Genomic DNA, 13,966 nt, shown 5'->3' on the forward strand with positions numbered 1-13,966 from the left:
GACCCAAAGAGAACCCAGAAAAGGCCAATACAAATAAGGTACATTTTTTAAGTGATTTCCAAAATATTACAAAAGGAAAAAAGTACACAGTGCCCTCAAAACATCCCTGCAAACACTGAGACCTGGTCTACACTGGAGTGTGGGGGGATCCATCTAAGTTACACAACTTCAGCTATGTGAGTAACATAGCTCAAGTCAACGTACTTAGATCAACTTACCGTGGTGTCTTCACAGTGGTGAATCGACTGCTGCCTCTCCCCTGTTGACTCTGCCCGCACCTGTTGTGGCGCTGGAGTACAGGACTTGATGGGAGAGTGTCTAGTCTAGATGCGATAAATCGACCCCCGTTGAATCGATTGCTGCCTGCTGATCCGGCGAGTACTGTAGATGTACCCTGAGAAGAGGTGTGTGGTTATGTAAGAATCCTGTTAGAGAATATCTTCAAGGAAGAAAAGTTAGGTAAATACTTTCCCTTCTTTAAAGGTAACACTACATGGGACTTTCCAATCATGGCGAGTAAGTATCTTGAGAACTGTACTAAAATATAGGAATACTCAGCAAGCAAACAAGATGACTTCCCTGCAAGAATTTCCCTGGGGCTTGCAGCACAAAGGCTCAGGCATCAGATTCTAAGGATCCTGTAAACAACCATTGCTCTGGTGTGTAGGTACTCAGTCCTCTTCCCAGCTGCAAGGAGGAGTGAGAAAGGGCATAGATGACCAATCTAGTTATTCAGAGCACAGGCAATTATTACCAAGCTGTATAAGCGCACTGAACTTAGCTAGGGGCTGAGGCAGAGTACCCTGCCTGTCATCAATTAACAGCCATTTTTCTTGGAGTGCTATACTGGATTATTATGAAATTATTATAAATTTAAAATAATTATAAGACATTGCAGGTACTTAGGAAAATTTTGATATGTTATTGTATGTGCAAAGTTAAAATTAACATTTCTTAACTGATTGTTTAAATCATCCAGTAATATTCTCTAACACTTCTTTAAACAGAATTTCAGGTAGTTCTAAACACTAAGTGTATGAATAGTATATTAATGATCTCATACTTTACTAACTGATTACCTTCCCATTCTAGTCCAAACTTGTATCTGTTCACATTTAAGCCTTAGGCTGTGATCCAAAAAACACACACGTGCTTAACTTGACACACTTTGTCCCACTGAACTCAATATACTGCTCCTGCATAAAGTTACTTACATGCATGACTGTTTGCAAGAGTGAAATCTTAAATTTCAAATTCTACGATGCATATTATGTCGCGTTATGATGACCCGTATTCCCCAGTGAGAGTGTGTATGGGATTACTAATATATGGCAATACATTTCAGAAATGCACAGACAGTGAAACTCATTTTTCAGCATGGATAGAAGTTTCTTTTCTAATCATAAGGTGGGGATAGAGTGAAAATAGTATACTGTGTTTAGTTTCCTATAATAGGAGGCTGTTTAAGGCAAATAATCTGTTTATTCTTACTAGAATCATGTATGCTGTGACACTTCCAGAGTTTTGAAGTTTTACCAAGTCTGGATGGCTGACAGATGTAGGGCAATTAAACTGACTTAAAAAAAATTCCTTATTCACATCAAAAAATGGGAGAGCTTTGCTGATAGGACAGAGGAGGAAAAGCTAAATGTGCTAAGCTTTGACAGGATCTTGAAGATATTGCCTTTTTCAGGATTCAGGGGTAGATCACGTGGTATTCTGAATTATTCAGCAGTTGGTTGGCTATTTGGACAACATAATCACCTTTAGAAATATTCAGTTGTGTGTAGCATAAACAGGGATGGGTTTGTGCATGTTTCCCATATGACAGTTAACTGTGCAACTAGTAACTGAAGCAAATATTGAAGCAAACACAATCGCTTGTCAGCATAAGGCTTCATTTCTCTTTAAAATTGTGAGCACAATTTTCTTTCAGTAAGATATCAAGAAGAGTTAAGTTTCCCCCACATTTAAAGCTTCATAACTAAGTTCTTTGGGTTTGTGTGAAGTGACTGTGGACAAGAGAGGGAGGGAGAGCTCAGTGGTTTGAGCATTAGCTTATTAAACCCGGGGTTGTGAGTTCAGTCCTTGAGGGGGCCATTTAGGGATCAGGGCAAAAATCTGTCTGGAGATTGGTCCTGCTGTGAAGCAGGCAGTTGGACTAGATGACCTTCCAAACCTGATATTCTATTAAGAGTTTGTTTGTAATTGGTATTTAACATTGAAATGCTGATAGTGGTAAAACATAACAAAGCTCAATATTTCAGAACCTTAATTGGTATGTCAGACTTTTAAGTTTATTCAGAATGTTTAAACAAGACATATAACAATTTTCTAGTAATATAATTGGAATGTGGGCTGCTCTTTAATGTATGGTGGAGCTGTTGGCCTAAATGCTAATGAGAAGAAACTAGGTTGCAACAAATTTCTTACTAGTGTGTCTGAGCAGTTGTCTCAAGCTTCACTATTCAGAAGAAGCTGACCAGAAAAACGTTTACTGCTTAAATTAGCATTTGCATTTCACTGAATAAAAATGTTTTTATTATTTATATTATAGTGCCTCGTAGCTCTGATCATGGAGATGCATGTGGTAGGTGCTGTACAAAGACAGTCCCTGCCCCAATAATTTTGACAAATTTTGGTGTTGCTTCAACCCAAAGCAATTGTTCTTCAACTTCTCTAAATTGCCAGGGAACTGGAAAATCTGTTGTTCACCCAGCTCTAATGCTAAGAGCTCACACAAAGTTTCACAAAGTCAGTATTCTGCTGTGCATATTTCTAAACTCCAAAGGCAAGCCTTATAAGTACAAGTCCTGGGCCAAGATGTATTATTTGTGCAGTTGTACCTTGGAGACTTCTTAAATCTTGTAGGATTATTAAAATATACTTAAATGAATTGAGGAAAAGTTCTTAATCTAAAAGACTATATAAGTTACAGGAATGGTGTTAAGGAAAGGTGAAAGAGATGGGTGCCAGTGCTTAGTTATGGTTGTCTGGCTGGCCTTAACTATGTATTTCAGTACTTACCAATGTTTGTTCTTGGTGATTTGTTTTTCAAACGGAAACTTAATTGTAGGTTTCCAAGGTTTAGAGTTTGTGTTTTTTTTGCTGTTAAAAACCAAACTAATGTTCTTCTGAAGTTTTTTAGTGCTATGGGTGCTCAACCTTAACTTTAACTAAGGGGAGAGGAAGTGGGTGGAGTATTTAGTCCTGGATTCCTTCCTAAAATGTTGTCAGAGTTCCACACTGAACACTCACCTAGACAATATTTTTTTCCTATGACCATGTGCTAATTCTGGGTCTTTTTCCACAAATTCGATGTCAAAATGCCACTTCAGTCCACTTAAGATAGAAACAAGTACTTAGAAAGACCAATCATGAGGAAATTTCTGGAAACTTTGAACTTCTTTTATTAATGTCTGGAAAATATGGAGCAGAGTATATCAATTTTATTTCAAAATTTTTGATCTGATACTTAGTACTGCATAATGTTTTCTTCTTCCTGTTATGATTGTACAACTGAAAAATGTAATGCACTTTTATGTAATGTATGTCAGTAACAACTGATAAACAAAACAAAAAAAAGCCTACTGCCAAGAAAATGAATGTTAATTTCCTCCAAAGGCATCTTCATATTCATTACATAAAGTTGGAGAATAGTGATAAATTACATCTCTTATTTATTGAGATGTTTGTTCATTAATATTAATGACAAACAGGTTTATTAGGCATAGCCTTAGACCATAGTTTATGAAGTGCCTGTTTATATTTTCAGCGGCAGAAGCTCAAAATGAGAATCACCACTGTGGCTGGTATATGTTTAATTATTTGTTTTTTTTAAAAAGCAAGTTAGCACCAAAGTTTGATGGATGGGCACTGTAGTCAGGAATCCTTCAGCAGTCTGTCGGTTTTGAAATGTATATCTAGTTCAATGAGAATTTAGGGGAAAATCTTCAAACAACCTGTCACCAGTTAGGTGAAGCGTTTTGGTTTTTGTTCTTTTTTTAAATTGAAGATTATGAAGAGGAAAGGAGAAATTGAGCGATTGGCTAAGGAGGATTCCAAATGGAAAAACCACCCTCCTAGTTCTATTGCTAATGCCTTAGGTTTACATAGTACCTTTTATACAAATGATTCAAAAGTAGCTTACAAACTGGTACACAGGCTACCTTCTGCTACATAAAATGAAACTGAGGAAAAGCTTTTGAAACGGACTTCATTTCAATCCCATGTTCAGGATAGAATGCAACAGGCCTGCAACTGTGTGGTCTGTGCTCTGTAGCGTGTGTGTGTGGAAGGGACAGGAGCTAAGGGGCAGCTGGTCTGCACAGCGTGCTTCTCTCTGCTTTGGGCAGATATCCAGGAGTTCTTTGAGTGCTTGTTCATGTCAATTCCAATCAGGTGTTAGCGCGCCATGTGCACAACAGCCAGAAGACTTCCCCTAGCAGTATCTGTAGGGTCGGCCTGGATGCCTCCGGGGCTCGTGCCTTCATGGTGCCCTGCCAACCTGACATCTCCTCCCCCCGAGCTCAGTTCCTTCTTACTGCTGCTGATAGCTAGCTGGAACTTCCTGCGCTCTTGCTTCTGCAAGCGCCTCTAGCAGTGTCCCACTGTCATTTCTATATAGATTCTTAGAGTATGTCTACACTACAAAATTAGGTTGAATTTATAGAAATCGGTCTTTCAGAAATCGTTTTTATACAGAAGATTGTATGTGTCCCCACAAAAAATGCTCTAAGTGCATTAAGTCGGCGGACTGTGTCCACAGTACCGAGGCTAGCATCAACTTCTGGAGTGTTGCACGCCGGGTAGCTATCCCACAGTTCCCACAGTCTCCGCTGCCCACCAGAATTCTGGGTTGAGATCCCAATGCCTGATGGGGCAAAACAGTGTCTCGGGTGATTCTGGGTACATGTTGTCAGCACCCCCCTCCACCTGTGAAAGCAACGGCAGACAATTGTTTCGCGCCCCTTTTTCCTGGGCTACCTGTGCAGACACTATACCGCGGCAAGCATGGAGCCAGCACAGATGGTGCGTTACGACTGGTAGCTGTCGTATTCCTGGGTGCTCTTTTAACCGGCCTCGGTGAGGTCAGTCAGGGGCGCTGGGCAGACATGGGAATGACTCAGCCAGGTCATTTGCATCTTCTGCCAAGCACCCAGGAGGAGATGATGGCAAGCAGTCGAACTGCACCGTCTGCTGCCCCCCTAAAGATGTAAAAGATAGATGGAGTGGATCAAAACAAGAAATAGACCCAATTTGTTTTTTATTCATTTGCTTCTTCCCTCCCTCCCTCTGTGAAATCAACAGCCTGCTAAACCCAGGGTTTTGAGTTCAATCCTTGAGGGGGCCGTTCAGTTGTTTGTGTTTCTCCTTGATGCAAAGCCACCCCCTTTGCGGACTGTAATTCCCTGTAAGCCATGTTGTCAGTCGCCCCTCCCTCCGTCAGAGCAGACAATCGTTTCACACCTTTTTTCAGCCCAGAGGCCATAGCACTGGGATCATGGAGCCCGCTCAGATCACTGTGGCAATTATGAGCACTGTAAACACCACGCCCATTATCCTGGAGTATATGCAGAAACAGAACCTGCCAAAGCAAAACCACGTGAGGAGGTGACAGCAGCATGGTGATGAGTGATATGGACATAGACTTCTCGCAAAGTATGGGCCCCGGCAGTGTGCACATCATGGTGTTAATGGGGCAGGTTCATGCTGTGGAACGCCGCTTCTGGGCCCGGAAAACAAGCACAGACTGGTGGGACCACATAGTGTTGCAGGTCTGGGACTTTCTCATGCCTAAGGACACTTTCATGGAACTTTGTGACTTGCTTTCCCTTTCCCTGAAGCACCAGAATACCAAGATGAGAGCAGCTCTCACTGTAGAGAAGCGAGTGGCAATAGCTCTGTGGAAGCTTGCAATGCCAGATAGCTACCAGTAAGTCGGGCATCAATTTGGAGTGGGCAAATCTACTGTGGGGGCTGCTGTGATCCAAGTAGCCAATGCAATCAAAGAGCTGCTGATATCAAGGGTAGTGACTCTGGAAAATGTGCAGGTCATAGTGGATGGCTTTGCTGCAATGGGATTCCCTGACTGGTGGGGCGATAGGGATATGGGTTCCATCTATCTGGGCACTGGAGCACCAAGCCAGTAAGTACATAAACCGAAAAGGGTACTTTTTTCAATGCTGCTGCAAGCACTGGTGGACCAAAGGGACATTTCACCATCATCAGTGTGGGATGGTCGGGAAAGGTACATGATGCTCGCATCTTCAGGAACTCTGGTCTTTTTCAAAAGCTGCACTAAGGGACTTTCTTCCCAGACCAGAAAATAACCGTTGGGGATTTTGAAATGCCTGTAGTTATCCTTGGGGACCCAGTCTACCCCTTAATGCCATGGCTCATGAAGCCATACACAAGTAGCCTGGATAGTAGTCAGGTGCTATTCAACTATAGGCTGAGCAAGTGCAGAATGGTGGTAGAATGTGCATTTGGATGTTTAAAAGCTTGCTAGCAAGTTTACTGACTCGGATAGATCTCAGTGAAACCAATATTCCCATAGTTATTACTGCTTGCTGTGCGCTCCACAATATCTGTGAGAGTAAGGGGGAGACATTTATGGGGGGGTGGGAGGATGAGGCAAATCACCTGGCTGCTGATTACGTGCAGCCAAGCACCAGGGTGATTAGAAGAGTACAGGAGGGCACGGTGTGCATCAGAGAAGCTTTGAAAACCAGTTTCATGGCTGGCCAGGCTATGGTGTGAGAGTTCTGTTTGTTTATCCTTGATGACATTCCCACCCCGCACTCCTTGGTTCATTCTACTTCCCTGTAAGCTAACCACCGTCCCTTCCCCTCATCAATCACCACTTGCAGAGGCAATAAAGTCATTGGTACTTCACATTCATGCATTCTTTATTGATTCATCACACAAATAGGGGGATAACTGCCAAGGTATCCCGGGAGGGGTGGAGGAGGAGGGAAGCACAAGGTCACACTGCACTTTTTAGATCTTAAACTTTTAAAACTTATTGAAGGCCAGACTTCTGTTTCTTGGGCAATCCTCTGGGGTGGAGTGGCTGGGTGGCCGGAGGCCCCCCCCCCCCCCCCCCCGCACATTCTTGGGCGTCTGGGTGAGGAGGCAATGGAACTTGGGGAGGAGGGCGGTTGGTTACACAGGGGCTGTAGCGGTGGTCTGTGCTCCTGCTGCCTTTCCTGCAGCTCAGCCATACACTGGAGCATGAGAGTTTGATCTTCCAGCAGCCTGAGCATCGACTCTTGCCTTCTGTCAGCAAGCCGACCCCACCTATCATCTTCAACTCCTTAATTTTCACGCGACACTGCTGTACGTCCCTGTTATGGCCCCTGTCCTTCATGGCCTTTGAGACTTTTTCTAATGTTTTGGCATTTAGTTTATTGGAACGGAGTTCAGCTAGCACAGATTCGTCTCCCCATATGGCGAGCAGATCCCGTACTTCCCATTCGGTCCATGCTGGAGCTCTTTTGCGATGCTGGGACTCCATCATGGTTACCTCTGCTGAGATCTGCACTCACCTGCAGATTGCCATGCTGGCCAAACAGGAAATGAGATTCAAAAGTTTGTGGGCCTCTTCCTGTCTACCCTGCCAGTGCATCTGAGTTGAGAGTGCTGTCCCGAGCGGTCACAATGGAGCACTCTGGGATAGCTCCCAGAGGCCAATATCGTCAAATTGCGTCCACACTACCCCAAATTCAACCCAGCAAGTCCAATTTCAGCACTAATCCCCTCATCAGAGGTGGAGTAAAGAAATCGATTTAAAGAGTCCTTTAAGTTGAAAAAAAGGGCTTTGTCGTGTGGATGTGTCCAAGCGTAAATCAAGGTAACACTGCTAAATTCGACCTAAAATCATAGTGTAGACCAGGTCTTAGTTAGTAGTATTAGCAGTGTTAGTAGTTTCTCTAAGTTTCTGTTGCAAGGCTTCCCTCTCTGCCCCCCATTTCGTCCCACAACACCAGAGCATACCTCAGTCGCTGGGGTTCAAAGCGTATGAAGTCTGCAGTAAATTGATGCTAAAGAGCGACCTGCATACTTCTTGTCTGAAGTGCCTTGGTAGAGACACCAAAAGGACAAGTGCCACATTTGCCAAGGACCCTTAGGATTGCAAGCAGAGACTCAGAATTATCCTCATGGAGGCAGCCCTCCGCCTGCAGTCTGACCTCGGCTTGGTGGAACCTATGCTGAGTGCCTCCTCCTCCGTGCACCGGTGCCGACTATGCACCAGCTGGCAGCAAGGAAGGAGGCTAAGGACTTCTGGCACCGCATAAGACTTCTGGTAGGTGCCGCTCTTCATCCCTGGTGCCTGAGAAGAAGAAGAAGTGGGGGGAGATGGCTCTCTCTCCTTCCTAAGGCCATCTAGCCTACCATGGGCCGGGACACCTCCCAGGGGCTCGTTGACTCCTGCCCTGCAAGGAGTCCAGTTGAGTCTGGCCCACTACTGTTTTCCAGATGGACATGGCTGGGATATTCAACTCCCCTCCTCTCTGGAGGCTTTTGAGGCAGAACAGGATCTTATTCGCCTGATGGCACCACATTCTCCAAGGGATGACGCACTGGTGATAACTGGCCACCTATCCCATCTAGGGGCAAGCCGGCAGTGATGTCGCACCGCTCCCCATCTCTGCGGCACCAGTCCCCGGTGCCGGCTGCCCACATGGGGGGACCACACCAATCCCCAGAGGCCTGGCACCACTCATTGGCACCACCCAGTACTACTGCTCCATAGTCTTCGTTTTCAGAGAGCTCAGAGTCTGAGGCTGAGTCCTATAAGTCAGGTCCAGCAGCAGACGGTCTAGATCTCAGTGACATTGCCAGTCTCCTCTGGTGCTGTGGCCACCTCAAAGGCAACCACCAGCTCAGTGGCCCTTTTGGACTCCCTGGGCCTATCATCAAGCCCAGGGTCAGAGCCAAGTGTCGAGATTCAGGTTGGCGTCGATTGTGTCGACATCCTTCGCCCCCTGCAGCAGCTGGCACCGGAGACGCTGCCCATACCTGCTGCTCAGGCCTCTGCACTGGTGACCACCCCAGCGCTGGTGTTAAAGCAGTCCAACAAACAACGTGACCCTCTTGGGGCCAAGGTAAGTGACCAAGGCCATGTGCTGGTGCTCCCATTCTCCTCCTCCTCTTCAGATGAAGGCCGTTGTGGGCACTTCAATGGGCCCTGTGTTGGAGGATAGCAGGGTCCTGCAAAGTTGTTGTGAAGGTAGTCCAGAATCTGGGGATCCAGGCAGAGAAGCTGTAGAGGATGCTGATCCCATGGTGGACATCCTCTCCCCCTCTGGGCCCTTGCACACTGCGCTGCCACTCATCAAAACTATAACTGAGACCACAAAAACTTTGTGGCAGATGCTGGCCTCTTTGCCCCCTACAGTGAAGAGAAATGAGACACTATTTCATTCCCTCAAGCAGATGTGAGCATTTCTATTCTCATTCTCCACCCAACTCTTTGGTGGTGGATGCTGCAAACCGAAGGGAGCATCAGGGGTCTCGGTGACCCTCCCCTAAAAATCGGGAAGCGAAAAAGGTGGACTTGTTCAGGAGAAAAGTCTACTTCACCGGTGGTTTGCAGAGGTGTAATGGATACTAACTAACTTTTAATTTTTGACCTCCCCCTGCCATTCCCAGTGTCTGCATGCATGTGTGACAATACGTGTGGCCAGTCTTGCAAACAGATTGAGTAAGGTGATTTTGTCCCCTTCTAAAGGAGATTTCACTCCCCCATCAGTTCAGCCCTCCACCCCAGTCTCACCTATGCTGCTCCTGGAGTTCTTCAACCCCCTCCTTGGCATGGGATGGCTGCAGCAAGATCCCTTTCTCCTTCCCAGGCTTGTGGGAGCAGGTCCAGGGGCTCTTCACCCTCCCCCCCCTTCCCAGGCTGGATGCTGCATGGGGAAGAAGCAGTCACCAGCTACCTGTAGTTCTCTCAGGAGGGGAGTGAGGAGGTGGGAGCAGGGCTGGGCTGCCAGGGTCTTTGTTTCTTCCCTTCCTGTGAGAATGGTAAGTAGATGGGGGAAAACTCTGCTGGCTTCTAGCGGGACTGAACTTTGTGAGGGAGCTGGAGGTTCTCACATCATTGCTAGATCATTCCCAGTCCTTCTGAAATCCCATCACACATGAAAAAATGGTGAGAGGTGGCAATACCGTAATATACAATATTTTATCCAGGCCAGTTTTGTTCTCCCTTATTTAAAAATGACTAAAGAGAATTTGCTTGTACTTTCCAAAGACACTTGCCTTCAGGCAGACATCAAGTATGGAACATTTCAGCCCAAAAGGTGACTATTAAAAAGTTTTTGCTGTATTTAATGGTATGGTACATTTTATATTAGTATAGATGTGTATATCATGTCTGTGTGTATATATGGAATAAACATCATAAACAAGTTAGGATAACATAAAATGAGATCTAATGAAAAGTATTTTAAAAGCTTAACTGCAGCCCTGGCTATATTTAATAAAAATGTCTCAGTAAGATATGGGAAAATGATTTATAATGTATTATTGGCCTAATTAAAGAGTTGATGGCACTATGACTTGAGTCTTGTGCCTAAAAACACACTAGCCCTGAATTATTAATATACTATAATTCATTCCCTGTTGTGCCTTATGCTGCACAGTTCTTATTCCTTTAACAAGTTATTGGCAATGCAGTTGTATCCAAGAATCTAGGGTATAAGAAAGATTAAATGCATAGAACAAATGCAGGCAATGTAGTTTCACATTTAATGTATTATTTTTGTGACTATGGTATTAAAATAGATCCTTTGTGAGCTTTTCCTGGAAAAGGAAGAAAGCATCATTCTTTACTATTATTCCAAGGCTTCTTTATTGGGGTGTAGTGGACATTTAATTTCTTTGAAATCCTCCATAACAAATGTGCTAGTCTTGGCCTGAATCGTCCCCTGGACATCCCTGCGTGGAAAGAACACCCTCCCCTCTGCCTATGTGCTCTTTCTCCTCCAAGGAAATCTCTGCACTGGCATTTGCTTGGAAAGGGTTCCCTGGGGCTTCTGGAGGAGCAGGGAACTGTTTGCTTCCATGGTACTGTTCCTGGCGACTTACAGCATTTCAGCAAATGGAAATTGTTTGGGAAGTTAATGGTAGCATGAAAATAGGGGTGGAAATTCACCTTTTTGCTTGTGTAACATATAAAGAAAGTTGATAGGATTTGGCTTATATAATTAAAGTAGAGAAATTTTTTTAAATATGAGATTCAGTTCTTGTCTATCATAGAAGTCCCATTGGAGCACTTTGTTGACTGCAGGAGCAGTGAATTAAAAATATCAAAATAGGACTGAAAACTGAACAGTTGAGTGTTATTAGCATTTGTTTAACTCCAGTGACTAATGGACATTTTGGGGGAAAGTATGTTTTTGTTAAAGGTTCAGTACCCCACCACTCCTCCATTTCCTTCCTTCCTCCCCTTCCCTTCTCCCTGCCCCCAAAGTTCTCCAGCAAACTCAAGGAAGATTAACTAGACTTGACATTCCTGCCATTCCTAAGGGGAAAGGTGCAGGAAAACCATTTACACCTCCACCACCTGTCAGGCTGTAGTAGCAAAGAGTGGACTCTCCCCCCAGTTTTAAAATAAATCCTTTGCAAGTCACTTTTGATAGTGTGTGTTTGCATTTGCATTCACTTGTGGGTTCCCCACCATGACTGCTCTTGAACAGCTGCTGTGGGACCTAAACAGTAGCAGCCATGCTGCTAGGGGAGACATGGGGTAGCAGAACAGAGTGGAGACAGGAACCATCCATGTGGTTCAGCAGACCTGGTTGTCTTTTTTCCCCATGAATCCATGTGGGTCAGAACTTGTCCCATCCCCAGTCCATGACCCCTAGACACTTCTCTCCCCTCCCCAACCCTCTCCTTGAGGGGACAATTTGCCAGGAACTCTGAAGGTGAACCTTGTTAGGTTTTTTTCCTTTCTAGCTGCCTCCTGCATATTTCTTCACAAAAAAAGTTGATCTGTCCTCTTCTTAAGAGAGAAGAAAATAGCCTCAGCTTTAATGTAAAGATAATACGTTACAAAAATGATCTCAAAATGCTTTTTGGCTGAAGCATGTGCGTTCCACTGAGGCAATTTTCTCTTTTCTATTACAAAAGAGAGGATTAAATAACTGACATGAAATTTACAAAGTCCCAGTTGTAGCAGTTGCAATTTGTGTTGAATAAATGCAATTGACATGAAAATGTTATTAAAACAAAAACACAAATTAGGAAACTTGAAAGATCAAATTTTTGTTCTTTTGCAAATTATGTGTAAAATTGCATTTATTAAAATGATCATGTGTAATATTTGCAGTTTGATTAATTTTAATTCCTGTCTGAATTCCTCTTTTAAAGAAACGTAGATCATATTTGAGGCATAAGTTGTGCAACAAAATATCTTTTTCTGACTTAATTTAATTTTCACATACCTCTGTTCTGCAGGAAGTATACTTTTAATAAAAGTCATGTGTGTAGAGCAGTAGTTTAACATTCAAAATAAATTATTGTTGTGTTGTAACTGTTTGATGTACACCCTGAACCTACTGTAAGCAAAGTTCACGTGAGGATTAGATCCATATAGTCAACTATTTACTCTGCATTTTATTGAAAATAAATCTTAGGAGCTGCTATCAATTTCTGTGGAAAAAATTATTTTGGACTACATTTATTTGTGCTGTAAAGCTTTTTTTGTTCAAGTTTCTTAGACTGTACTAGGAAACCTAGATAAAAGGTTATTTGGGTCTATTTTTTTCTGATTTCTCTTTCCCTCCCCCCCACCTTTTAAGCAGTGCCTAGCACTATACAAAACACTTTCCTGACCTTTCCCAATGTCAAAACATGAAACAGAGAGAGGAGGATATCCTACGGTTTATAGTGTGTTAAGGGAATTACCTCATCACCATGAAAGGTCCATTGCTAATGAGCACCAGAGACAAGTGAGCTATTGGAGCGCTGCACTCTTGAGGATATAAAGTAATATGTCAAAACACACTGGCTTCCCCCCCCTGCCCGCCTTGTTCAGTCTTTCCTTTGCCTTTCGGGAGACAATCAGGCACATGAGCATCCTTGGATTTTTTGCTTTTCCCTATGTTACACTTCTGTCTGTCTTCCATTGCTCTGCACCACCCCTCCCCTTCCGAAAAAAAAAAAGAAAAATACTAGGTTTGTAGAACTTTAAGGGGAAAGGGGCAAATCCTGCTTTTTTTTGGAAAGAAGGCTTGAACAATTTGTTTTCCCCTTGCATGCTGTTTTACATTAGAAAACCAAGATTTTGTCTACCTTGTTTATCTTGGAAGACTCTAAAAACAACTGTAGAATCAATAAGGCTGAGACATCACAGAAATCGAGTAAGGGACACCTGATTAAGAGGGAAGTATTTTTTTTTAAGTTGTTAAAACTTGTTTGCTCTTAAAGATTTTTAGGAAAAATGAGTGTTAAGAATTGAAAGAAGAAAAATCTGTCTCATCTTTCAAGAGCGGACAAACTAGAATGGAAGTAGCACTTTATCAGCCCAAAGATGGAACGGTGAATCGATTGATTTCGACAAAATACTCTAAATATATCTAGTATTAAACATCTATGGGGTTGTGTGTACGAGTTTTGCCCCCAAACTTCTGTTGATTTCAGTGGGAAGCTAATGTCTTGATGATACCAGAAAAAGTAACTTGCCAGACCAAAACAAGATTAATTTGAGGAAAATTGCTTAAGCAAATTGAGACAAGGTAAAGTATCTCTCTCTACTTATTTTTTAAAGCTCTTTTATAAGTGCTTTTCAGTTTACAAACATAGCAGTAAGAGTTCTGGCAGGCACAGCTTTTAGATGATCAACTCTTTTCTGGGAAAAGACAGAAATGTATTTTTGTAGGGGTGGGGATATGACAAAAATTGCTTAATTCTGAAGTCAAGAGTCCTGATTTTAAAAAAATATTCTCTGCTTTGAATG

Source organism: Chelonoidis abingdonii, chromosome 3 (assembly GCF_003597395.2).
Source record: "Chelonoidis abingdonii isolate Lonesome George chromosome 3, CheloAbing_2.0, whole genome shotgun sequence".
NCBI lineage: Eukaryota > Metazoa > Chordata > Testudines > Testudinidae > Chelonoidis > Chelonoidis abingdonii.